Source organism: Eriocheir sinensis, chromosome 7 (genome assembly GCF_024679095.1).
Source record: "Eriocheir sinensis breed Jianghai 21 chromosome 7, ASM2467909v1, whole genome shotgun sequence".
Taxonomy (NCBI): domain Eukaryota; kingdom Metazoa; phylum Arthropoda; class Malacostraca; order Decapoda; family Varunidae; genus Eriocheir; species Eriocheir sinensis.
The window spans coordinates 2,256,270-2,282,494 of NC_066515.1; the positions used below are offsets into that span (position 1 = coordinate 2,256,270).

A 26,225-nucleotide genomic window follows, 5' to 3' on the forward strand; every position below is an offset into this window, starting at 1 on the left:
CTTGTCACAAAACATATCAACTCTAAATTACTTTATTTTACTTACAGAAATATAAATATAAATACTTATTTCACTTATATTAACCCTCTCGCGCACGATGACGCGTTTCGTGTCATCAAAGGGTAAAAGGTCCTGGCGCACGATGACGGGAAATGCGTCACAAAATTTTTAAAAATTTATTAAAAATTAAGTTTTGGGTGAAAATGCATCAAATTTGGGAGCGTCATTTGTTGGGATAAGTTTCTTAATGGTAACATACGGCAACCTTTCTAAGGAGTGTAGATGAGGAGCTTTGAGCTATTTTTATTTGTTTGCCTACTCTGACGGGAGAGGAAAAAATACAGTTTTCTCGGTGTAACTTGGGAACTAACAGGCGTTTGAGGATTTTGAGGATACCTTAACCCCTTAGGGACGCCCGTCCCGCCTGCGGCCAAACGGTGATTTACCGTCGCAGGACGCTCGTCCCGCCTGCGGACGGCCCATTTTCTTTAAATTTCCTTCGCTTTCTCAGTGTCCTTGACCGCCTCCCTACTCAGATAAACACTCTGGCAACCCCCACACAGTAGACATACAAAAATACGCCGAGCCACACAGTCACACACCCGTACCATGAGGAGGGTGGGAGGGAGACTCCACCCTCTCCCCAGCCATCCACTTCCACCGGCGCTCATCCATGTCGTGTTGTCAGGAAGAGAGAAAAAAAAAAAAAAAACATTAAACACTAGTGGTGATGTCAGGCGAGCCCTTGAGTCACGTGGGAAACAGGGAGTGGCTGAGGGGCGGGCGGGCTGGAATTTTCCAGTGACCCTTCTCCCTGGTATGCACTCTGCCCCCCTCCCTTCCCCTCATCCCCACCACCACGCCTGACATGACCTGTGTCTTCTGTAAACTTCCTCTCCTGTCGTCTGCCTTGTGACAAAGGAAGCCGAGCGCATGTACACATGACCGCCAGAAATTCGCTCCAACCTCTGACTTCTAGACCTCCTGTAGTTGCGTTTTTTTTTTTTTTTTTTATTTATTTATTTTTTTTTTTTTTTATCAAATTACTTTGCATTTCTGTGTTTGATTTCCTCATTTCTACAACTTTTGCTCAGTTATTTTTTGTCAGATGAAAAAAAAGGGTCATTTTTTTCGGTTTTCCTTGATTTCTAGGCGAAGTGTAGAAATAATTGAAATTCTGAGTATACATCAGAAAGCACTTGAAGAATTCTAAAACTTTTGACAAATGAATTTTTATGAAATACACACGTGAAAATCGGCATTTTTTTGCGTTCTGGCCACCACAGGAGATTATTTTTTGTGTCCCGAAGGGGTTAAGAATCCTCACTAAATTCCGCTTTGAAACACATGCGTCTAAAAGAGTTGGCCCACAAAATTTTGAGCTAGCGAGTGGGGAAGAGTTGGTACTTTGGATTTATTGTCTACAATACTCTTTACGGAGACTTGAAACAAGTTTGTATTGTTTACATATATATATATATATATATATATATATATATATATATATATATATATATATATATATATATATATATATATATATATATATATATATATATATATATATAAATATATATATATATATATATATATATATATATATATATATATATATATATATATATATATATATATATATATATATATATATATATATATATTTTATTTGTGCATGCTCTAGTACAAGTCTTTATGAAACCATTGATACCAAATTTATGAGGGTACAATATATCTGTGAGGGTAAAATACGTCCGGGAATGTAGAGTATCGCGGCGGCAAAAAAAGGCCGGTCGGGCCTGAGAAATGTATGATGAGTGGAACAGAAACTTATTGGAAACTTGCGGTGCATGAGAAGGTTAATATGAGTAAATATATTTTATGACTAGTCTTTACTTAGTGCAATCAACACACCTTCCAGCAGAGGCTTAATAGTTTTAGTGCTAAGAGTAATTACGCAAATATACATCCTGCTGGCGTGTTGGCACTTGTGGGGTTCCCTTCTCGTGGAACCTGTCTAGGTAAGATGTCTAGGTAATTTGCACCATTGCCTACTCAGACCATTGCCAACTCGGACCGGACCAGTGTTGCGAGAACGTGGTCATGGTCAAGAACCAGCTCCCAGGGAGGTATTTCGTATGAAGTCTGGAAAATAGCTCGCGCATGCGGTGTCGAGAAATAACTTACGGCGTAAATCTTAAGAATTACCACTCCAGCCCCTCCACCACCCCAGACCCCCCTACCCCCCAAAACAAACCTGGGGACCTGTACAGAAGTGTTGTTTTTTGGGGGAAGCTAAATCACTGAAAATGTGCTTCCAAAATTTCCCTAGAAAAATCTCTAAATTAGGGAAATTCCTAGTCTCGATAGTAAGGAAAGTCCCTAACACATACTCTTGTAACCTGTTCCAATATAACCTAGCAGCCGCGCAGCTGGTCTGTTGACAAGTGTCGGGCGTGTCATTAGATGCCCAGCGTAGTGGCTGTCGTTGCCCCACTCCGTCCCGCGTTGCGTACACACACTCAAACAACCAACGTTACAGTTGGGTCCGACGAATTTCGCACTGAGCAACCCGGTAATCTCGGCAGGGTTGGTGAGAGTGTGATCACCCCAACCACCTCAGCTCTGCTGGGGGGAGCAGGACAGGACCCCCGCAAGGGAGGGATAGAGAGGAAGGGAGACACTGAGATACCAGAAATCACCATAATATTAACAGAGTGATTTGAGTGCCACTTGTTTAAGCTTTCTATCCACTAATTACTAAACAGTAATGCTCATATGATATACGTAACAGCGGTGGGTAGAAGTATTCTCCCATGTCAAAGACAAAAACAACCATCAACGCATGTCAGATACTGTTCAGTTCATGATGTGCCATCCTGGAACTAATGCTTCCACTGAACGTGTCTCTTCTTTCATGAACAAGTTGTGGGCATCTGGAAAAAAACACAACTTAAAATTGCAACGCTAAAAGCATTGCTGGTAAGAAAGGTAAAGTTTAAACAGAGTTGCATGGACTTCTACAGGTTGTTTCAATCTACTCCAGGGCTACCCTTCTTTCTCGTGCTGAAATTTATTTACAAAATTGTACGGGCCGTGAACACCTCGTGTACGAGCTGTGACCCCCTGCTCACAAGCCGAACAGCAATTGAAATAACAATAAAACCTTCCTGTGGAGAAAAAATATTCTTTGGAAGCTCAACAGATACTCATAGAGGAAGCCCATTTCCTGAGGAGTATTATGCACCCCTTGGTTTGCCTGTTAGAGCAAATACAAATTTTTAATTAATATTTTCCCACTAGTAGTACAGGTTGTGTCGACCTCACCCTATATATATATATATATATATATATATATATATATATATATATATATATATATATATATATATATATATATATATATATATATATATATATATATATATATATATATATATATATATATATATATATATATATATATATATATATATATATATATATATATATATATATATATATATATATATATATATATATATATATATATATATATATATATATATATATATATATATATATATATATATATATATATATATATATATATATATATATATATATATATATATATATATATATATATATATATATATATATATATATATATATATATATATATATATATATATATATATATATATATATATATATATATATATATATATATATATATATATATATATATATATATATATATATATATATATATATATATATATATTTTGAGCTTCACCAGAGAATATTTTTTATCAAAAGGAAGGTTTTATTTTTATTTCAATTTATGTAAGGCTTGTGAGCAGGGGGTAACAGATTGTACACGAGGTTCACGTCTGCATAATTTTTTAAATAAATTTCTTATAAATCTGGCTTTGCACCAAGACTCAAACCCAAATGCCTAAAGTAATCCTTTGGCTGTGGGCTTCCTTTGAGATATCAGTTTAGATTGTTTGGACTTCCAATTCTGCAAGTGATGGCAGTGTTTTAACTCGTAATTTTTAGGTGGTTTTCTATGCTCGTCAAATGTAACAAGGCCTTACAATAACATTTTGCGTCCACCAGCTGTACGACTCGTGAACTACCCACATGTTTGTTTACGGAATTCCCACGAACACAAAGACTTGGCACAACAATATCTTTCCATGCAAATATCTTTTCAATATAATCATATTCGCCATGGAAACCTTCAGCAACAAAGTTAAGACATATTCACATCACTTTTCTTGTTGCATTGCATACCAGCAGACGGCCATATGTGACTACAGACAGCATTAACCCTTTCATTGCTAAGCGCTCGCAACGAGACTATCCCCTCAGGCACGCTCGGGCACCCCAGCTGGAGAAGGGGATCTTTTAACCACTGTATCTCAAAAACTATTCATCACAGCTAAAAAACAAAAACACCATTTGAAAGAGGAGGCCAAGATCTATATGATTCAGTAATGTAAGCCTCTCCTGCGAAAGTACAGGCACGTTCATGGGGTGTTGCCTGTGAAGACGTACATTTATATGTGCGCGACGGTCAGCCGTAAGGCAACTACTGTAGATCTCTTGATGATGGGGTGCTGGCAGGGCCAGCACCCCATCATCAAGCTGGCAGTATTGCCAGCTGCAAAATTTACAACTATTTGGTCAAAATATCAGTCATGTGATAGGTGAAGCTATGCAAAAATGTCGCTATATTGGTCAACAATTAACATCCACCAGTTGCTCGTCCGTAGATTTTCCACGCTGGGCTGACATGATTTTCCACCAAATTTAGTGAAGAACCCACTCAATTGGCAATCCTGTGTTGTGAGAATTAGTGTTGGAACACTCATACGCAGGAGATTTGAGTGCGGCTGGAAGTCGCAGCGAGCGTTTAGCGCCACCAGCAAATACGCCTAACGCTCGCTGCAATCGTTTAGCAAGGAAAGGGTTAAAGTTAACGAATGTGACCTCATGTAGCCGTTATTTTAAAGATTATTGAATGATCAGGCTGCTTTATTGAAAATAACACAGTCTGACGAAAATACGTGGCTTGTATTTTAATTAATAACATTAACCGAAAGCAGTGTTACCAGATAAAAGTGTTTCACAGAAGGTTTTGCTCTGGCACATCTGCGAGGTTAGGGAAACGTCGGTGACGGTACTACTGGCGTAAGAGCCTCTACTGCTGCAAACCTTGGTGCATTCAGTGAAATTCTTGCTTCCCTATTCTGCCCCACTTCCAGTTTCTCTCCATCGTTCCACGTCATCACATCCATTCCATACATAATGCTCGGGACAGCCACACTCTTCCAAACCTCACCATGTACCAGGTCTTGGTCTTGGTCTTGGTGGATGAAACTGTGGCGCATGTGATACTCGGAGATGGTGAGGGTGGTACTGAGTGAGACGGGCTGGGATGTGAATGGGAGGATTGCAAGAACGGAGAGGGAATGGATGCTGCTGCTGCTGCTGGGACTGAGTGCTGAAGCAAGTGAGAGAATTATAGAAGCCATGAAGTTTTCTGGAAAAGATGTGGTGTGCAAGAAATAGGGAATAAGAAGATATTGATAGATACTGATTGTCTTTTTTTTTTTCTTTTTTTTTTTTTTTACAGGTGGTGCCTGACTCTCCAACGGGTCACCTGAACAGCAAGAGCAAGAGCACATCCACTGAGGCGCCGCTGCTGAGTGTATATTTGGGTCTTTAGATGCCATGGTCCATGGCCTAACCAGCCCCTGAAACACTGAAGAAGAAGAAGAGCCTGTGGTCCATGGCCTAACCAGCCCCTGAAACACTGAAGAAGAAGAAGAGCCTGTGGTCCATGGCCTAACCAGCCCCTGAAACACTGAAGAAGAAGAAGAGGCTGTGGTCCATGGCCTAACCAGCCCCTGAAACACTGAAGAAGAAGAAGAGGCTGTGGTCCATGGCCTAACCAGCCCCTGAAACACTGAAGAAGAAGAAGAAGAGCCTGTGGTCCATGGCCTAACCAGCCCCTGAAACACTGAAGAAGAAGAAGAGGCTGTGGTCCATGGCCTAACCAGCCCCTGAAACACTGAAGAAGAAGAAGAGGCTGTGGTCCATGGCCTAACCAGCCCCCTGAAACACTGAAGAAGAGGCTGTGGTCCATGGCCTAACCAGCCCCTGAAACACTGAAGAAGAAGAAGAGGCTGTGGTCCATGGCCTAACCAGCCCCCGAAACACTGAAGAAGAAGAATCCTTGTCCCCAAACTGCCTGCTGCCGTCACTGGTACTACGATTGTGACTACTACTACACTTCCTGTTCACCGCACTGACGACCAAGTCCAGCACAGCAACAACGGCTTCCTTCAGGTGTGGAGAAAAGAGAACGAGGACAACACAACACACTGAGCCGCCGCACAGGTCGGGGCCGCCTCACCTGCGGGGCTGGACAGCAGCATGAGTGGCCAGGACAAGCAGGAGCAGACTGCTGCAGGCAGCAGGAGGGTCAGTGGTCATCAGGCGAAGCAACTTGCTGCTGGCAACTCCAGCAACAAAGGAGAGAGGAAGTTTGTGTGTCTGGAGTGTGGAAAAGGATTCACCTCAAGGCAAGGCCTCAGATATCACACCCTTACACACACTGGTGTAAAGAACTATGAATGTAAGGAATGTGGGAAAAAATTCAGCCGGAAGAGTACCCTTAAGACACACACCCTTACACACACTGGTGTAAAGAACTATGAATGTAAGGAATGTGGGAAACAATTCAATCAGAAGAGTAACCTTGATGCACACACCCTTACACACACTGGTGTAAAGAACTATGAATGTAAGGAATGTGGGAAACAATTCAGCTGGAAGAGTAACCTTAATAAACACACCCTTACACACACTGGTGTAAAGAGCTATGAATGTAAGGAATGTGGGAAACAATTCAGCCTGAAGAGTAACCTTAATAAACACACCCTTACACACACTGGTGTAAAGAACTATGAATGTAAGGAATGTGGGAAAAAATTCATTCAGAAGGGTTACCTTGATAAACACACCCTTACACACACTGGTGTTAAAAGTCATGAGTGTGAAGAGTGCGGGAAAAGATTTAGTTTCAAGTGGATTCTTAACGAACACGTCTTCAGGCACTATGACATTAGGGAGTTCAAGTGTGATGTTTGTGGAAAGCTCTTTAAGACAAAGAGTGACATTGCCAGTCACATGAAGACCCACTTCTGAACTGTGTCTGTCTACATTAATTATATAGACCAGGTTGTTAGCAGCAGCTGAGCCTGACAGGGAGAGGTCAAAGTGATCATGTAAGATAAAGAAGAAAGAAGGTTTGCCTGTGAAGTGATGGGAGGAGAGGAGCCACATGAAGAAGTGGAAGGAAATACTAATGGCTGACTTTCCACAGCTGCAGCTGCACTGGGCCTGGAGCCCAATTGAGGCTCACAACTACATGAACTACTTGATCCTCTGCAAGGTGGGTCAAGGGAATGTCACATAACACTACAGCAGCTGGAATATGTACTTATAAACACTTGAGGCTCACACCTACATGATCTACTTGCTCCTCTGCAAGGTGAGTCAAGGGAATGTCACATAACACTACAACAGCTGGAATATGTATTTATAAACACTTGCTGCAGCAAAAGAATCAATACCTTACAGTGGTGTGCCTCACCCAAGAGCACCACAGAGGCAAGTGCTTCCAGCACCTCTCCGGCCATTGTACTGCCCTGCCTCAGAAGTGTCCTAGACGAGCCTCAAAACGTGTCTTGTGTTTTGGAAGGTTGGCCAGTGTGGAGGGGCTGCAGTGGTCTGGCGGTCAGGGGCCCAGGCTGCTGATCGGAGGGGTGACAGTTTGCGCCTCTCCCCGGCAGCTGTTGGTGGGATGCGCACGCACTGGCATGCACTGGGCTGCTTGACAATGGTGCTCTGTCCCCCTCCCTTGGGCTGTGTCCCCAATAAGTGGTGAAAAAGTTAAATGACTGATTGAACAGCTCTGAATGCCTGCAACCATCAAGGACGACAGGAATTGGCCAGGAAAGTTGTTATTTAATAAAAATTGAAAAAAAAAAAAAAGAAACATAGGAAAAGATGAATATTATAGGAAAGAAATATCAACATGCCAGAAGTGTCACTGCCAAGGCAATACTTGGATCCCACAGCAACAGTCTCACCTCAACTCTCCCTGACCTTGTTGTTGGCAGGGTGTGCTGGCCTTTGCCTCCCTCCCCCCTGCTGCCACCATGCTGAGAAAGGACTGAGAGAGAAGCAGACGGCCCATGAAGTGATACAAGGCGACAGATGTGGCAACAAGAGGAAGGTTGTCGCTGCTGCACACTATCGGAGGCAGGGTGTGCTGGCCTGTGCCTCCCTCCCCCCTGCCGCCACCATGCTGACAGACAGAAGCAGACGGCCCATGAAGTGATACAAGGCGACAGAGGTGGCAACAAGAGGAAGGTTGTCGCTGCTGCACACTGTCGGAGGCAGGGTGTGCTGGCCTGTGCCTCCCTCGCCCCCTGTTCCCACCGGGACTGACTTGGAGTGGCCGTGGCAGTACAGTTTCCTGACGTTCTTCACGTAAGTTTGAGACCAGTCATCTTGCAGGTTCCAGTTGTTGGCCGGGTGGTGTCTCAGGTCTCCTCCACCCACATCTCACGTAGGTTCAGAAACTGTTCATATTTCATTGCGTGGGTCACCTGTTACACGGGAGAAGCAAGTTTTGATGACATGGTTGGATTAAGCAGTGACTGTACAACTGTAACACAGTTTCCAAAGCTAGAATGGGTAAAATAGTGTCTTGTTTGCAAAGATTAGAGTGTCTTTTTTTGTAAAGATTTTAGTGTCTTGTTTTGCAAAAGATTGGGATAGTGTCTTGTTTTGTAAAGATTGGGATGGTGTCTTGTTTTGTAAAGAGTGGGATAGTGTCTTGTTTTGTAAAGATTGGGATAGTGTCTTGTTTTGCAAAGATTGGGATAGTGTCTTGTTTTGCAAAGATTGGGATAGTGTCTTGTTTTGCAAAGATTGGGATAGTGTCTTGTTTTGAAAAGATTGGGATAGTGTCTTGTTTTGAAAAGATTGGGATAGTGTCTTGTTTTGTAAAGATTAGGATAGTGTCTTGTTTTGCAAAGATTGGGATAGTGTCTTGTTTTGCAAAGATTGGGATAGTGTCTTGTTTTGCAAAGATTGGGATAGTGTCTTGTTTTGCAAAGATTGGGATAGTGTCTTGTTTTGCAAAGATTGGGATAGTGTCTTGTTTTGTAAAGATTGGGATAGTGTCTTGTTTTGCAAAGATTGGGATAGTGTCTTGTTTTGCAAAGATTGGGATAGTGTCTTGTTTTGTAAAGATTGGGATAGTGTCTTGTTTTGCAAGATTGGGATAGTGTCTTGTTTTGTAAAGATTGGGATAGTGTCTTGTTTTGCAAAGATTGGGATAGTGTCTTGTTTTGTAAAGATTGGGATAGTGTCTTGTTTTGCAAAGATTGGGATAGTGTCTTGTTTTGTAAAGATTGGGATAGTGTCTTGTTTTGCAAAGATTGGGATAGTGTCTTGTTTTGCAAAGATTGGGATAGTGTCTTGTTTTGCAAAGATTGGGATAGTGTCTTGTTTTGCAAAGATTGGGATAGTGTCTTGTTTTGCAAAGATTGGGATAGTGTCTTGTTTTGCAAAGATTGGGATAGTGTCTTTAGTTTTGCAAAGAAACATAAGAACATAGGGAAACTCCAAGAGGCTGGGTGGCCTACACAGGCAGCTCAGAATCCCCCACTACTCAAGATGAGTGAGGTGTAGTTTCAGGGGTTACAGGTAGAGGCTTGATCCTCGTTTACCTTCAGTACGGGCTTACGCTCCAGCACCCTGTCTCCCTACTGCACCCACACCTCACTGCCACCTGTCATCCTCGTCCATGTAGCTATCCAGTCTACTCTTAAAACAAGCTATCGTCCCTGCACTAACTATGTGATTGCTGAGTCTATTCCATTCCCCCACCACCCTATTGCTAAACCAATGCTTGCCCATGTCTCTCCTAAATCTATACTTTTCTAATTTAAATCCATTACTGCGTGTTCTATCCTTCTGGCTAATTCTCAGTACTTTACTTATATCGCCTTTGTTGTAACCCTTGACCCATTTGAATACTTTTATCAGATCTCCCCGCACTTCGGCTTTCTAGTGAATGTATGTTTAGATGTTTCAGCCTATTTTGATATGGGAGGTTCCTCAGCCCCTGAATCATCTTGGTCATCCTCCTCTGAACTGATTCTAGCAAGTTGATATCCATTCTGTAGTGTGGGCACCAAAACTGGACAGCATAATCTAAATGTGGCCTAACTAACGCTAAATAGAGTCTGAGGATGACTTTATTTATTTATTTATTTATTTATTTATTTATTTTTTTACGTTGTGGCCTATTGCGCCGGTAGGCTTCTTCCCGGTGGATCCTGATGGTCGGTCCAAGGCTTCTTCCCGGTGGGTCCTGATGGTCGGCCCAGCCTGTTCTGGCGCAGGCGAGTGTTTATAGAACATAACATAAGAACATAAGAACGCAGGAGTCTACAAGAGGCCGGTAGGCCTATACGAGGCATCTTGCATTGACTCATGTTGCCCTCCCAGAGCTCATCTTTAATCCTAGAATCTAGAGTCTGGGTTCATAGGTGGTCTTCTAGACAGCATGTGGGTAGTTTTAAGCCACTCGGCGGCGGCTGAAAAATCCCAGCTTGGTGGCACTGGGTGGGGATTGAATTCGCGTCCTTCTGAATGCGGGGCCGTCGTGCTATCCATTCAGCCACCGCCTACCCTATCCTGTTGGTCACCGTCCTGTTAATAAAGCCTAATACCCTGTTAGCCCTATTCCTCGCACTAATACATTGCTTCCTTAGTTTTAGGTCAGAGTTCACTAACACTCCCAAATCCCTTTCACACTCTATCACTCTATCTCTATCGCTGTGGAGTCTAAACTATACCCGTGTAATGGGTTGCATGTTCCTACAGTAAGTACGCTACACTTGGTGATGTTAAAATTCATCTGCCATTTCTCTGACCAAGCTGACAGTTTGTTGAGATCCTCCTGCAGTGCTCTTGCATCCTCCCCTGTCCTAATAGTGCGTCCTATTTTGGTGTCATCTGCAAATTTACCTATGTCACTAGTTATCCCCTAGCAAAGTCTCCCCTCTCCACACCAAAGTTTCAGGGCCAGCTGCATCATCAGTAATATACATACAGTCATCTCTCGATTAACGCGAGGGTTACTTTCCTGGAGATGTCGTGTTATTTAAAATTGCATTATTTAAACATAATTTCCCCAAAGGAAACAATGGTAATAGGGCGGGTTACGTTCCTGAACACTGGGAAAGTCTGCCTATTTTGGGGATTTTGTTACTCTAACCTTAAAAAAACATTATCAATACATTAGTAGGTCACGGAAACAACAAAAACACACATTTTCATTTTATTTAAATTTGTTCTTCACCTGCGTCGGCCACCGTCAAGGCATGTAGTACTGTACGGTACGATTGAGTTATAGTAATTCGTACCATAGAAAAAATACAGTACCGTAATTTAGTACCGTACCAGTAAATCACACTCGTACTGTACTGGTACGCTAAAATATCGTACCGTAATTTCGTACCTGATTTCGTACCATGCATATATAATGCTGATATGATAAATCATACACATATAGTACGGTATACACTACTTTATTTATATAACAGGTTATATTTCATTGCATTCAGTATACAGTCGTCCCTCAAACAGTACGAGGGTTAGGGACTCAGGGCCCCCATACTATTCGGAAATCCGTATAAAATTAGTGAGCCCCCCTAGAGATACTCCTGGGATGCGTTTAAGAGAGGGAATCGGGACTCTTGGAATGTCCTGAGTGCTCTCAAAATGTGACAATGACAGCACGAATTGCCAACTCGGCACGTCTTCTGGCTCCCAGCTTTGAGAGGCGGAGCTTTTTATCTGTGATGACATCATCAGCAAATATGGTGGCCCAAACAAACACATATAAGTATTTCCATTGCATTTCACCTCTCTGTACCCCCATAACCACTGCAGCTTCCTTTTCATCTTCTGTTGTAAGGAGTTCATCAACCAGGACAGCTAGTAATGCATGTTAAACGTCGCCAGGAAGATCAGCGTACGCCATTTTACTGCGAGTGAGACACCATTACCATAGCAACGATGAGGCTTAGTAAAAGGACGGTCTTTATCTCCACTCTAGCAGCACTCCTGGGGCACTGGCAGTTACTGCGGCAAGAATTTCTTTTACACTGTGATAGATACAGCGAACACTGCTCTCATTCACGTGGTATGCTGTCCCTACTGCAACGTAGCTCATTCCAAAACGTAACTTCTAAATCTGAATTCTTCTGCAAAGTGAACACCTTTCTTTGGGGTGCTTTCAGCAGGTGTTTTTGTAGAACAGTGTTGCCACTCATGCCATGGCTACTTGGTGCGACGAGCGGGAAACTTAAAAATCCTAAAAACATTATTCCATGGCAATCCCTATAAAACCGAAAACGTACTATGAGAAACCGTACTATTTGAGGGACGACTGTACTATGGATATCAATAAACTAGGAAAATTGTATTACTTTAGAAATACAATTAAACCTATTTACAGATGCATGATGTGTTGCAATGCAGCAACATTATTGCATCAATTATGTCTGCCTTTAGATATAGACATCGCTCATTCAGTATGAAGCGCAAGCCCGAGAAGGTCCTTTCAACGCTGGTTTGCGTCACAGGAAGCCCGACTGCCACCAGCATTTTATTTTATTTTATTAGTTCAGAGTGAGGATGACAGTGCCACCAATGACAAATATTCTCACTTCTCCCCACCCGTGGAGTGTTGTTGAAGCTCTCAACAACTTGAGAACCTTCATGCATATTAGTGGCTGCTTTGGCCCGAGCTGAGTCATCACCCTGATGCAACAAGTCATCCATTATTCAACATTCACCAACATACAAACTTAGGCATGGAAAAAAAAAGAAAAAAATATATATAGCATCCTACCTTATAAACAGGAGACTATAGTCGGTTCACCTGAGTCTGAGGTGTGTGCTAACACAATTCCTGCAGCTGGCGGTGTCCCATTTGTGGCTTCTGTGTGCTGGTTTCATGGCAAACAGTCGTCAGTGTCAATGACATGCAGGCAGCAATAACAAATACTGTCTATTACAGTCGATTTTGAGTTAAAAATATTAGTAATGTCACAAATAGCTGTTTTGTTAATTTACAAGATCGCTGACTGTGATTATTAAACAGCCTTGAAGCTGTCCGCCACTGATGAAATTAGCTGGCTTTATATTAATAAAAACAGCTGTTTGCGACATTACTAATATATTTTAACTCAAAATCGATTATAATAGACGGTATTTGTTATAGCTGCCTGCACATTATTGACACACGACTGTTTACCATGCGTAGGCTAGCACACAGTATCCACAAAATCGGACACGCCGTGTGGCTGCAGGCTGCCGCGGCGCGATAATGCTCACTTCAGACTCGGGTGAACCGACTATAGAAGATGTATCTTTGAGTGAAGAACACCAGGAAGAGAAGACACAACCCTTATGACCCTGGCCTTAACTCAGGAGTCTCGAGTCTCGACATGTCTTGTGTGGAGGTCTGGTAAGAACTGCTGTGCTGACCCGTCACATGCCTTGAGGTCAGAGCAAATTACTTACTTAGCTACTGCCTGCCACTCCACCCTTAATCCCCTGGGAAGGCTGAGACCTCACTGACCTGACATTAATGACCTTGCCATTCCACTCCAGGTCCTGCGGGAGTGCGGCACATGACCTCACTCACTTCATTCACCTGAATGACCTGATCACAGATGCAGGTTTTCGTCTATATCCTGGTATGAAAAAGGGTACAAAAAAATATCGAACTTTCGTACCGTACCGTACTATTAGAAAAGTATCGTACTGTAATATCGTACCGTACTTTTGCCGTCCTCAGATTTGTACCGTACCGTAATTTTGTACCATACCGTACCATACTTTATGCCTTGGCCACTGTCCCTTCTCACCTCGCGCTCCCTTCACCTCCTTCACTCTGGCTCACTTGCCTCCTTCCTCTTCCTTTGACTACCCATGCTGTTGGTGACAAAGATAACCTCCTCCCTCCTCACCCCGTCCTTCCACCTCCAGGGGGTGTTAAATCGATCATATCGTGTTAGTTAACCCGAGAATGATGGCAGACCTTTTTCAGGGCTTTCACGAGTCGTGGCTGTGGTACGGTGGACCCTAAAAAGGGCTCGCCATAAAACACCTAATTTGAGCTAATTGTAGGCAGTGGTGGCATAGCACAACCCACCATGAATGCCCGAGGTCATTGTGGTGGGTGAGTGATCTTCAGGTGGGCTTTTTTGTCATAGGTGGTGCTGTAAAGTCATGGCATACTCAATTAGCTATCCATATAGTAATCACTTGTCAAATTCTCTACAGTAGACAACAAGCGACTATTGGCTAGATGCCACGCGTCACGAGACTGTTTATTTTGTAACAAACACCACCCAAAAATAATGGAGTTTGAGTAAAAGTAAATATTTTTAATGGCTTTTTGGTTATGAGAGGAGTACTCTGATGTTCATTCCATGCTCTTTTCTTAGTCTCAAAATGCAGCGTAATTTTGTCGTTTCTTGGCCACTTCTCGGAGTTCCCATAGCCGAAGCCCACGGGTTAAACGTATCTCCTTAATCCCTTCAACACGAGGACGAGTATACTGCGTCCTTGCGTGCCCCGTACCATATCCGAGGACGCGCATACTGCGTCCTGGGTCGCTTTAGCCAATATAGGAGCTATTTTATCTATATTTATGCTTACATCTCAAAATTATCAATTAATTTATGTTTCTTCATGTGCACCATTTAATTCTGCATGTTTTCATATATAATACATGATGATTATGAAGAGTTTATGGCTAAAAAGTTGTTATATTCAGCAGAGACATTTGAAATTTGGCATAAGCTTGCACTTATCTTGCTGGGCACTGTTTTGGCCCGGCCGTAGTGAAGGGGTTAAATATCAACTTTTGTTAAATCAAAAACGCGTTATTTAAACTCATGTTTATCGAGATGTGACTTTACCAACAAAGTCTCCCCTCACCATGCAGAAATTTGGGTCCAGCTGCATCAGTCGTAACAAACACACGTACTAACACAGCCTCCCCTCCGCACAGAAAGGGTTCTTCAGGCGCGAGAGGCTGGAGGAGATGAAGGCACACCGGGCGATGCTGCAGCGTGCCCCCACCGGCGTCAGTAACCCAGCAGCCATCGGGGAGCAGAGCCACAGCCGCCAGCCGCCGGTGTACGTACTGCCTGTGTTGGGCTGGCCGGGTTATCGTAGACACAGCGCCACGCCAAAGATTCCCAAGTGTTGTAGTGACGTGTAAGTCTGTATGGCGTTGGTGCAGTGTAGAGCAGTGAAGTGTAGTGTGGTGTTGTGCGTCCTCTTGCGCTGAAGGAAGAGTGACTTGAACCTTTTGATCTGGTCCTGAACTTTTGATTTTGCCGTGACCTTCAACATTTTGTGTTTTGTTTACAAGTGGCGTGGATATGCCATTCTTTGTGACCAGTGCTAGTGACACTTGTTAGGCTGCTTGAATAAGAAATGAACACTTGAGACTTGCCGCCCCTTCTTCTGTGATCCGTGTCTTTGCCCTCGTCAAGGTGGAGGAAAGGCGTTTGGTACCAAGAGTCTTGTTGGTGCAGTTGAACTCGGTATTCTGAGATGTTCCGCCTCCCACATAAGCTACAGGAACTCACTGAGCTATGGCTTACAGCCAGTGCTATTAGTAATTCAGTACCCTCTTGAGTTTCGCACTATCTGAGTTTAGTGATCCTCGAGTATAGCGCTTAGTCCTAAATTCTTACCATCCCGACTTTCGCGCATTACCGCCACGAGTTTTGTGCTGCTTTGACATGTACGGGTCACGTCTACCTACCGTCAGCGTCATGCATGCTGCCTTAAAAGGCGGTGTCCAACCATTGGGGCTATGGGCAACCGCTGTTGCCCGTATGCCCAACCGGGAGCGAGTTGTTGGTTATCCGTATGAATGGAAAACGGTTGTGAGTGCGGCGTGGAGTGCGTGGGTACCGAGCGGCTGCGTGTAAACAAACAGACGACGGCAGTGGCTGAGGAGTGAGGAGCAGTCATTCAAGAAGTTTTCTCCTTGGCACGCCTCAAGGGGGTGTTCTAAGTCTGTTTTTGTTTAATATTTTGATGCATCGGCTACTCACTTCTCTACCTGACATTCCTGGTATTACGATTACATGTTACGCTGATGATATATGTGTTCATTCCACTTCACCAAGGGATCTTCAGCTGTTTCTTGCCTCCTCTCCATGTCCTCCTCTAACTGTGGTGTCATTGTCTCTCCTGATAGGAGCAGGATATTTTCCTGCCGCCCTCCTGCCGCTCTGCCAGACTTCACCGTTGGAGGGACTGTCATTCCCTTGTGTACCCAGTACTCTTACCTTGGCGCACCTGTCAAGATCTCAACAGTCTTCCCCGCCGGGCGTCAGACCCATCCTCCCACCCATGACTTGTTGGATTGCCTCCAGAGACGGCTTCAACCTCTCCAGTGGCTCACTAACAACTCTTCGGGCATCTCCATTCCTGTGGCCAGGACCATATATATTACTTTCATTCGCTCTGTTGTTGATTACCTCTCCCCTGCCTTGGTACAACTTCCCCGAACTACTTTAGAGCCCTTAGAAATTGTTCAGAAGAGAGCGATGAGAGTCATTCTCAGGTGTCCCATGTCTACCAGGATTGAAAATATGCAATCTGACTCGTCTTCCACCCTTGGTCGAGATAATTTATTCTAATGTCACTCGCCTCACTGTTAAGTGCCTCCATTTCCCACATCTCTCGCCCCACTACTCGCAGCTGATCAGGATGTCGCTTGGACCCGCTCGACCTGTTCCTCCTATATTGCCCGCTGGTCGCGCCCTTATTCGGTCTGTCTCTTCCTTGATGCGCAGTCTTGATTTGGATATTCCTGTTGCTGACGTTCCCCCAGGCCCGCCTCCGTGGCTGTTGCCAATGCCAGAGGTAAGCCTAACTCCTGCATCCATGTCGGACCCGCCTCCCTTACAGCTGCAGTTGGCCCTGGAACACGTAGCAACAGTGACGTCCTCCATCACAGCTCCACACTGCCTCTACACTGACGGGTCACTGCAATCGGACGGTGCGGCTGGTTGTGCACTCTTCTCGCCTGACTTGGAGCCTCCTCCTGGGGGATGAGTTGGCCGTCGCCTCCGTGACCACTCCAGCTCCACATTGTGTGAGCTATGTGCCATACTAGATGCCGTCAGCCTCGTTTGTCAAAGGGGAGTAAATGCTGCCATTATTTGTGATTCTAAGCCTGCCCTTCAGTCCCTGTCTGCTGTTCAGCCCACCCACCCTCAAGTCGTTCAACAGATCCTGTCCTTTCTATCTTTAATGAATGATTGTCAGTTGTGTGTCAAATTTTTATGGGTGCTATCTCGTGGGTCTGTATCACAATGCCACAGATTACCGCGTAGTGAAGGAAGCGTGCCGTCTGCCTCCACGTGGTGATGGACGCCCCCTCTCCCTGCCCTGCCATCTCTCCAGAGTCTGCTCCGCCGCCTTCCTTCCTGCACGGCATCGTAGGGATGCAGAGAGGCCTCACAGTGTCACCATCAACCACTACGACTCTGTCTGCCGCCACAAATACTCCTACCGACGCCGGGGCCTCATGGTCCGGAGATATAATGTTGTCTCCGCACGTCTGCAGCTGGGCTACCGTCCACCGTGGCAGGTCGCCAGGGTGGAGGGGGAGCCTGTATTTGTGGTATGTCACCTGTGCCGCTCACCGATGTTGAACACCATTGAACATTACTGCCTGGCCTGTCCCACTGTTCATGGTTTGCTACCCCAGGGACAGCCGTTGGATGCTGTCTGCCGCCACCTCCTGAACCACGACTTCCTCGACGCAATCCTGGTGCGCCACCCTCGTTTTGGTGGATTCTCCTAATGTTATGTGCCCTACGTGGCACTAGTCCCTCTAAATTTTTCTGACTTATCTGTATATTACATCAACTTGCTTTCTGTTTTAGTGTGTGTGTGTGTGTGTGTGTGTGTGTCCATTGTCTATAGTTAAACCCGATGCATTTGCTAAAAATTGTCTTGTCTGACGCTATTGCGCAATAAATTTATCAAACAACAACAACAATGCCTCCCCCCCTCCCGCAGCCCCGCTGCATGCGACTTTCTACTCATGCTCATCCCTATACTGTCCAAACCCCTTATGCAAGAGTTAACCAGCATCTTCACTCTTTCATCCCTCACGCTGGTAAACTCCGAACAATCTTCCTTTTCTGTATTTCCTCCTGCCTCGACTTGAACTCTTTCAAGAGAAGGGTATCAGGACACCTCTCCTCCCGAAATTGACCTCTCTTTCGCCACCTCTTTAGATTCTTTATAGAACAGCAGTAGCAGCCTTTTATATTTTATTATTGTTTTCTTTTTGTACCCTTGAGCTGTATCCTTTGTTATGTATATATATATATATATATATATATATATATATATATATATATATATATATATATATATATATATATATATATATATATATATATATATATATATATATATATATATATATATATATATATATATATATATATATATATATATATATATATATATATTATATATATATATATATATATATATATATATATATATATATATATATATATATATATATATATATATATATATACATATACATATACATATATATATATATATATATATCCTCCGATGAAGCCCGGCTTGTTTCAGTCAAGGTGTTGAGGTGTTGAAGCGTCATTGTCGACACAGCAGCTGGAATTGAGGTGTTGAGGTCTTGAAGTGTTGGTGTATTAGTGCTGATGGTTGGGGCTCGTTATTAGGATGGAGATGGTGGTTGTGAAGTGGGACAAGCACCCCGAAACAACCCTCGAGCGTACGCCTTGAAGAGTCGTTATAAAACACACACACACACACACACACACACACACACACACACACACGTATTGTATTGTATTGTATTGTATTGTGAGTTAGGTGAGGTTTGAAATGGTTGAAAGGGATTAACAAAAGCGATGTAGATGAAGTACGTACATTAAAAACAGATGATTGGACACGCAGCAACGGGTATGAGTGAGACAAATTCAGGTTCAGGAAGGAAATAGGCAAGAACCGGCTCACGAACAGGCTGGTGGGTGAGTGGAACAAACTGACCAGGCGTGTAGTTGAGGTAAACACAATTGAAAGCTTTAAATGAAGGTTGCAGGTACGTATTTATGGATGGGACGTTATGAACAGCCCATCTTCAGGAGCTGCCATGTGTAGGCCGTCTGTCTTTCTGGGCCTCTTGGGGTCTCCTTATATAGCTGTGTGTCCTTGTGTTACATTCACTTCGTATCACGCCAAGTCTGCCGACCCTCCTCCCCCTAGGTGCCGCTTTCCCTCCCTGCCAGTAACTTGTGAGAGCCCCAGTCCCATTTTCTCAAACTCTTCGAAGCCTTGGTACACCTACTTCAAAAGACCCTCCCACAAGTTGTCAGGGTTTCCATGGGTGATTTCTTGAGCCTGGTGGTTATTTGGGAAGGCTTCTGCGCCGTGAACGGGAAGAACACTCGTGACAGCCGTGTCTCCTCTGTAGCCTCCTAAACGGTCCCAACAAGAGCCCCAAACATTTGACAAAGCGAGTCCCAGTCCATTCGTTTTCAGCCTCACGCACTACTGGCCTTGGCTGTAGTCAAAGATGGCGAAGTCGTGCCTGTAGATGCCCAGCAGTCGGCGCATCAGCTCCGTGCTCAAGTTGGCGTAGTACTCCCGGTCTGAGCGGGCGAGGGCGTGGTCGTGGCTGCGATGCCTCACCGGGAAAGTGGCCTCGCCCTGGAAGCCTAGCACCCCGCAGAACAGGTACTGGATCTCCTCCTGGATCGTCTCCAGCTTCAGGATGTAGTCGAACTTCACCCGGCACGGATCGCACGCCTCGGTGTAGGTCATCCAGTGCTCGTCTGCCACGCCCGCGTCGTGCGTCCAGACCACGTGCCACAGGAACTGGCTGAAGGTGAAGGACGTGTTCCGGAACCGCATCACCAGGTCCCGCAGGTCATAGCCCCTCCCGAACGTCGTGACGAAGGCCTCAGAAGTGCCAGACGACAACATCTGGTGGACGGTGTACATTTCTGTCACACCATAAAATAGTTTTTCCGTTCGTGATGGCTTGGCCAAGAGAGCTCCTGTCTGACTGGCGTAATGGTTCACGTAAATCTTGTACGCTCTTCTAATCCTGTCCAATGTTTCATTAAACTCACGAGTTGGCTTCAGAGCCCCGGTGGACACGAGCGCCGGCAGCCAGTACTTGGCGAATCGCCAGTCCCACGTCTCGATGCCTTGCGTCGCCTTGCGCCACGCAGTGTCGTACTGGAAGAGCGGCGCGCCGCCCAGGTACTTGTCTCTGCAGGAAAGGAAGGACACTTGCAAGGCTTGAGATCGGAAATTATCAAGACACGAGGAAAACATTCACCATTCCCGTCAGTATCTTTTCCCCACTTTTCGTCGTTAATGAGAATCAGACACGAAGCCTTACGTGTTGTGTCAAAATTGGAAAAAGAGCGCGTGCCTCCGCTAGACTGAGATTACTTCAAGACTAAGAGATAGTCTGTAATTAAATAATTTCATAGGTCACATTCTCCTTAGGTCCTTAGCTCGACCAGATTTTAATGAATTTAGAAAATACAAAGTTTTCAGGTGTGTCATTCCTTGGAGGCATGAAGTGGTTCATTGCATCCTGGACGCATCCATTTTGAGTTCAGATCTAAACCACCATCAAGATGCCAGGCTTTCTGAACACGCAAGTGGGTGTCGCCGCAGCCTTGTATGTCTGGCGTTGGTCATGCCCTGAGGGAACAGAAGGGCTGTCAAGGTAACCTGTAGCGGAGGCCAGCCTGGCCAGCGGGTGCCGCACCACCACTGCGCTCAGCGGCCGGCGTCGCCCAAGTCTGCTGCGCCATCCGAGACACGAAGCCCTTCACTGCCGAGGACCCGGCCTGCAGGAACCATGTTTTAGGCCTCAAACCTTTGACACAGACGATAAATAGAAATATGCTAAATCACAAAAAAAAATCTAGTTTTGTATCAGGAATATATACTCCCAAAGTGAAGAGACTTAGTTCCTTGAATGCATTCTTACAAGACACAAGCGACCTACCTTGGGCACCTTGAAGAGCGTCAACGTCCCCGCCAACATGTGTCTGTAATTCTGCCGCCAGGCCATGTCCGGGTAGGCGGCCCGCGCGTCGTGCTGGGCACACGCACGCAACAAGGCGGCGCCCGGCTCAAACTCTTCCTCCAGCCCGCGGTGAGTCTGAGCCGTGTGCCACCCTGCGGCGCTGGCGGAACAATTACCGTGTGGCGCGGCGCCGGCCTTAGTGGACCTCCCTGCGGCAACTAGGGCCATGCCAGGACGTAGCGGCGCGACCTCGACTCGGCCCCGCCGAGCCTGAGGCGGCACCGGCGACCTCGTCCGGCTGCTCCCGGGCCGCCACGCGCTTGGCAGAGTCTGAAAATATTACATTTGCTTTTGCCATTGCCGTGGAGAAGATCCATAGCAGGCGACACAGTACGAGTAAAAAAGTAAAGCATAAAGTGTTTAGAGGCCACACCACCAAAGCCTTACGGTATTCATGAATAGTGAAATCAGCCCCACACTTATCGATAATGTAGTAATGTAGCTTCGCTTTAATTACCTAAAAATAAGATATTCGGCTCATTGTCCTCCGTGCGTCGCAAACCAACACAGTGACGTGCAGCGACAGCCCCCCCCCACACACACACACACGCAGCAAAACCTTGGAGAAATAATACATGGAGTGGCCCTCAGCGGGCCGCTCTTCACACTGAGGTGAAGCATGGGGGGTAGGGGTGGGCGGAGCTTAGCCGGTGGCCGGAGTCAGCAATTCCACCCAAAACATTGCGTTTCTCGCTCCCTGCTCGTCGGAGTAAATGAACTTGTCTGCCTTATTTCTTCCACATTTCATGTTTTTTAGTAATTCAACTGCTTCAGTATATGCACTAAGAATGTATGTACAGGTTTTCATAGAAAAACACCAGCATTTCCTTGTCTTTATACCGTAGAAGCTGAGAAGAAATGTTCCACACTCGCCTTGATCCCTCACACTTCCTCTGTATAATGTGTGTTCATTATATATTGAGCATGGCCTCACTTTTAATGTAGAAGCATGTACAGCCTTCTATGCAGAGCAGTGGTGCTCAACCTTTTTGGCTGGCAGGGCCACATTAGATGGGCAATGTGTGATGAGGGCCTCGTATTGCCTGCAATGTGAATACGCATAGTAATTAATATATTCTACACACTGATAACACTGATTATGTTGTGTATATACTGTAACCTTCCGGATAGAGTTGTAATCAAAACACTTCTTACATAAATTGCAGGTCATTGGGTAATTAGCAATTACAAGCTACAATAAAGTGAAGATCCACATACGAGCGACACCATTTCGCTGTTGGGCAGGGAGAGGGGAAACGTGGAGTGGCTGCGGTGTGCCGGGAGGGTGGGGGAACTCTATTGGGTTGGGGTCCAGGGGAGGTGGCGTGGAAGACGATGGGTAAGGGGAGAGGGCTAGGAGTGGATGGGCAATAGTGGGGAAGGCCCGGAGGGGAGTTGTTGGGTAGGAGAGGGGTAGGGAGCCAGAGACCAATTGGCCCTCTCTGGCCTCAATCCTCAGAAGGCTTATGGACCTGATGGAGTGCCTCCTATTGTCCTTAAAAACTGTGCCTCCGTGCTGTCACCCTGCCTGGTCAAACTCTTTCGCCTCTGCCTGTCAACATCTACCTTTCCTTCCTGCTGGAAGTATGCCTTCATACAGCCTGTGCCTAAGAAGGGTGACCGCTCCAATCCCTCAAACTACCGTCCTATAGCTTTACTTTCTTGTCTATCTAAAGCTTTTGAATCAATCCTTAACCGGAAGATTCAAAAGCACCTTTCCACTTCTGACCTTCTATCTGATCGCCAGTATGGGTTCCGCAAGGGGCGTTCTACTGGTGATCTCCTAGCCTTCTTAACTGACCCTTGGTCATCCTCTCTTAGCCCTTTCGGTGAAACTTTTGCTATTGCGCTGGACATATCAAAAGCTTTTGATAGGGTCTGGCACAAATCTTTGCTTTCCAAACTACCCTCCTACGGTTTCTATCCTTCTCTCTGTACCTTTATCTCCAGTTTCCTTTCTGACCGTTCTATTTCTGCCGTGGTAGACGGTTACTGTTCTTCCCCTAAATCTATTAACAGTGGTGTCCCACAGGGTTCTGGCCTATCTCCCACTCTTTTTCTGTTGTTCATTGATGATCTTCTTTCCAAAACGAACTGTCCTATCCATTCCTACGCCGATGATTCCACTCTGCATTACTCAACTTCTTTTAATAGAAGACCCACCCTACAGGAACTTAACGACTCAAGGCTGGAGGCTGCAGAACGCTTAGCCTCAGACCTTACTATTATTTCCGATTGGGGCAAGAAGAACCTGGTGTCCTTCAACGCCTCAAAAACACAGTTTCTCCACCTATCCACTCGACACAATCTTCCAAACAACTATCCCCTATTCTTTGACAACACCCAGCTATCACCTTCCTCAACACTAAACATCTTCGGTCTATCCTTAACTCAAAATCTCAACTGGAAACTTCATATTTCATCTCTTACTAAATCAGCTTCCTCGAGGCTGGGCGTTCTGTACCGTCTCCGCCAGTTCTTCTCCCCTGCACAGTTGCTGTCCATATACAGGGGCCTTGTCCGCCCTCGTATGGAGTATGCATCTCATGTGTGGGGGGGCTCCACTCACACAGCTCTTCTGGACAGAGTGGAGGCTAAGGCTCTTCGTCTCATCAGCTCTCTTCCTCATACTGATAGTCTTCTACCTCTTAAATTCCGCCGCAATGTTGCCTCTCTTTCTATCTTCTATCAACATTTCCACGCTGACTGCTCTTCTGAACTTGCTAACTGCATGCCTCCCCCCCTCCCGCGGCCCCGCTGCACTCGACTTTCTACTCATGCTCATCCCTATACTGTCCAAACCCCTTCTGCAAGAGTTAACCAGCATCTTCACTCTTTCATCCCTCACGCTGGTAAACTCTGGAACAATCTTCCTTCATCTGTATTTCCTCCTGCCTACGACTTGAACTCTTTCAAGAGGAGTGTATCAGTAAATTTCTCCTACCGTATTTGATCTTGCTTTCGGCCACCTCTTTTGGTTCTTTTTAGGAGCAGCGAGTAGCGGGCTTTTTATTATTGTTTCTTTTTTGTGTGCCCTTGAGCTGCCTCCTCTGTTGTAAAAAAAAATTTATAATATCTATATATATATATATATATATATATATATAGATATATATATATATATATATATATATATATATATATATAGATATATATATATATATATATATATATGTATATATATATATATATATATATATATATATATATATATATATATATATATATATATATATATATATATATATATATATATATATATATATATATATATATATATATATATACTTTCTGAATAGAAATCAAGGCGCATACCAACCTTGCCACCTGATGAGCTAAAAGACTTCACGCCAGAGGTTGCAGCACAAGTGGTTTGTTGAGATGTTTTTCTGTCGGTTAAAGACAGTTCCTTGATATATATATATATATATATATATATATATATATATATATATATATATATATATATATATATATATATATATATATATATATATATATATATATATATATATATATATATATATATATATATATATATATATATATATATATATATATATATATATATATATATATATATATATATATATATATATATATATATATATATATATATATATATATATATATATATATATATATATATATATATATATATATATATATATATATATATATATATATATATATATATATATATATATATACATATATATATATATATATATATATATATATATATATATATATATATATATATATATATATATATATTAACTGTGTGGCCTGGCTGAATAGCCTGGCTGTGTGGCCTGGCTGTGTGGCCTGGCTGTGTAGCCTGGATTTGTGGACTGGCTGTGCGGCCCGGCTGTGTGGCCTGGCATACTATCATAAATATCTGAAAGTATAACATAAAAATGATTGCTGATAAATACTACATGTTCATGCGTCTAGGGTCGCCAGGCCAGGGAAAGACTGTATATATTTAAGGTCGCAGCCAGGAATGCTACCGACTCCCACATCAGTTATTTCTAAAGACCAAAAACCGAGGTGTAACGCGTTTTCATGAGTTTTTTTTATACCATGGTACAGAGGCCTTGACAAACACCCACAAGCGTCATAAAACTTCCCATGGAAATGCCCAAAACGCCAACGAAACCCTTGTCAAATATGTGCTCGGGCACCGAAATGTTTCATACCGTGACCCCTAACACACCACCACTCACCCCGCCGTGTAGGAGTGCGAGTATCAGCAGAAGCACAGCTGCAACGATGCCGCTAAGGAACAGCCCTCTGCCCCTCATGGCCACGGGAGCTCCTAGGCCGGTGTTCTCAAACGCTTCCGCCTCTCACATCAACTATTCCGAAAGGCTGAAAAGGAGATCAATCGGGCTCTTAGGAATATCTTTCTAGGTTCATGGTACAAAAGAAGGGTCGGACTACCACCATGGCAGTGTCATGAAAGTACCCCGGGAAATGCCCGAAACTCCTACGAAAGCCTTGTCAAATGTGTGTGTCTGGGCGATTAAATGTTTAAGAATATGACGCAGATAAAGACTTACGGAAATACAGTGAGGAGTACACAGACAAAGAGATAGATGCACAGAGAGCTGTAAGGATAGAGAATAATACAGAGACGTAGGCTACAGAGAAATACACACACACACACACACACACACACACACACACACACACACACACACACGGTAGCTCAGTGGTTAGAGCGTCTTCCTCACAACCAGAAGGACCGGGGTTCGATTCCCCGACAGGGTGAAGATAAGTTGGGTTTATCTTCTTTCACGTGTAGCTCCTGTTCACCTTGCAGTGAGTAGGTACGCGACGTAAGGCGAGGAGTTGTGACCTCGTTGTCGCGGTGTGTTGTGTGTGAGTGGTCTCAGTCCTCCCCAAAGATCGG

The 26,225-nt window shown here is 44.2% G+C and overlaps 1 long non-coding RNA gene across 3 annotated transcripts in view; it reads left to right on the plus strand.

Moving 5' to 3' along the window:
• Positions 1-18,178, plus strand: part of LOC126992342 (uncharacterized) — a 33,592-nt gene extending 15,414 nt beyond the window's left edge. The window contains exons 1-3 of one of the 3 annotated variants that reach the window (XR_007746486.1): positions 7,387-8,550; positions 15,167-15,375; positions 17,089-18,178. This is a non-coding gene — a long non-coding RNA (uncharacterized LOC126992342). Of the gene's footprint in view, positions 1-7,386; positions 8,551-15,166; positions 16,056-17,088 lie in introns of those variants that run through there. The other 2 variants (XR_007746487.1, XR_007746490.1) reach the window with 2 other exon arrangements.
• The last annotated feature ends 8,047 nt before the right edge of the window (positions 18,179-26,225 follow it).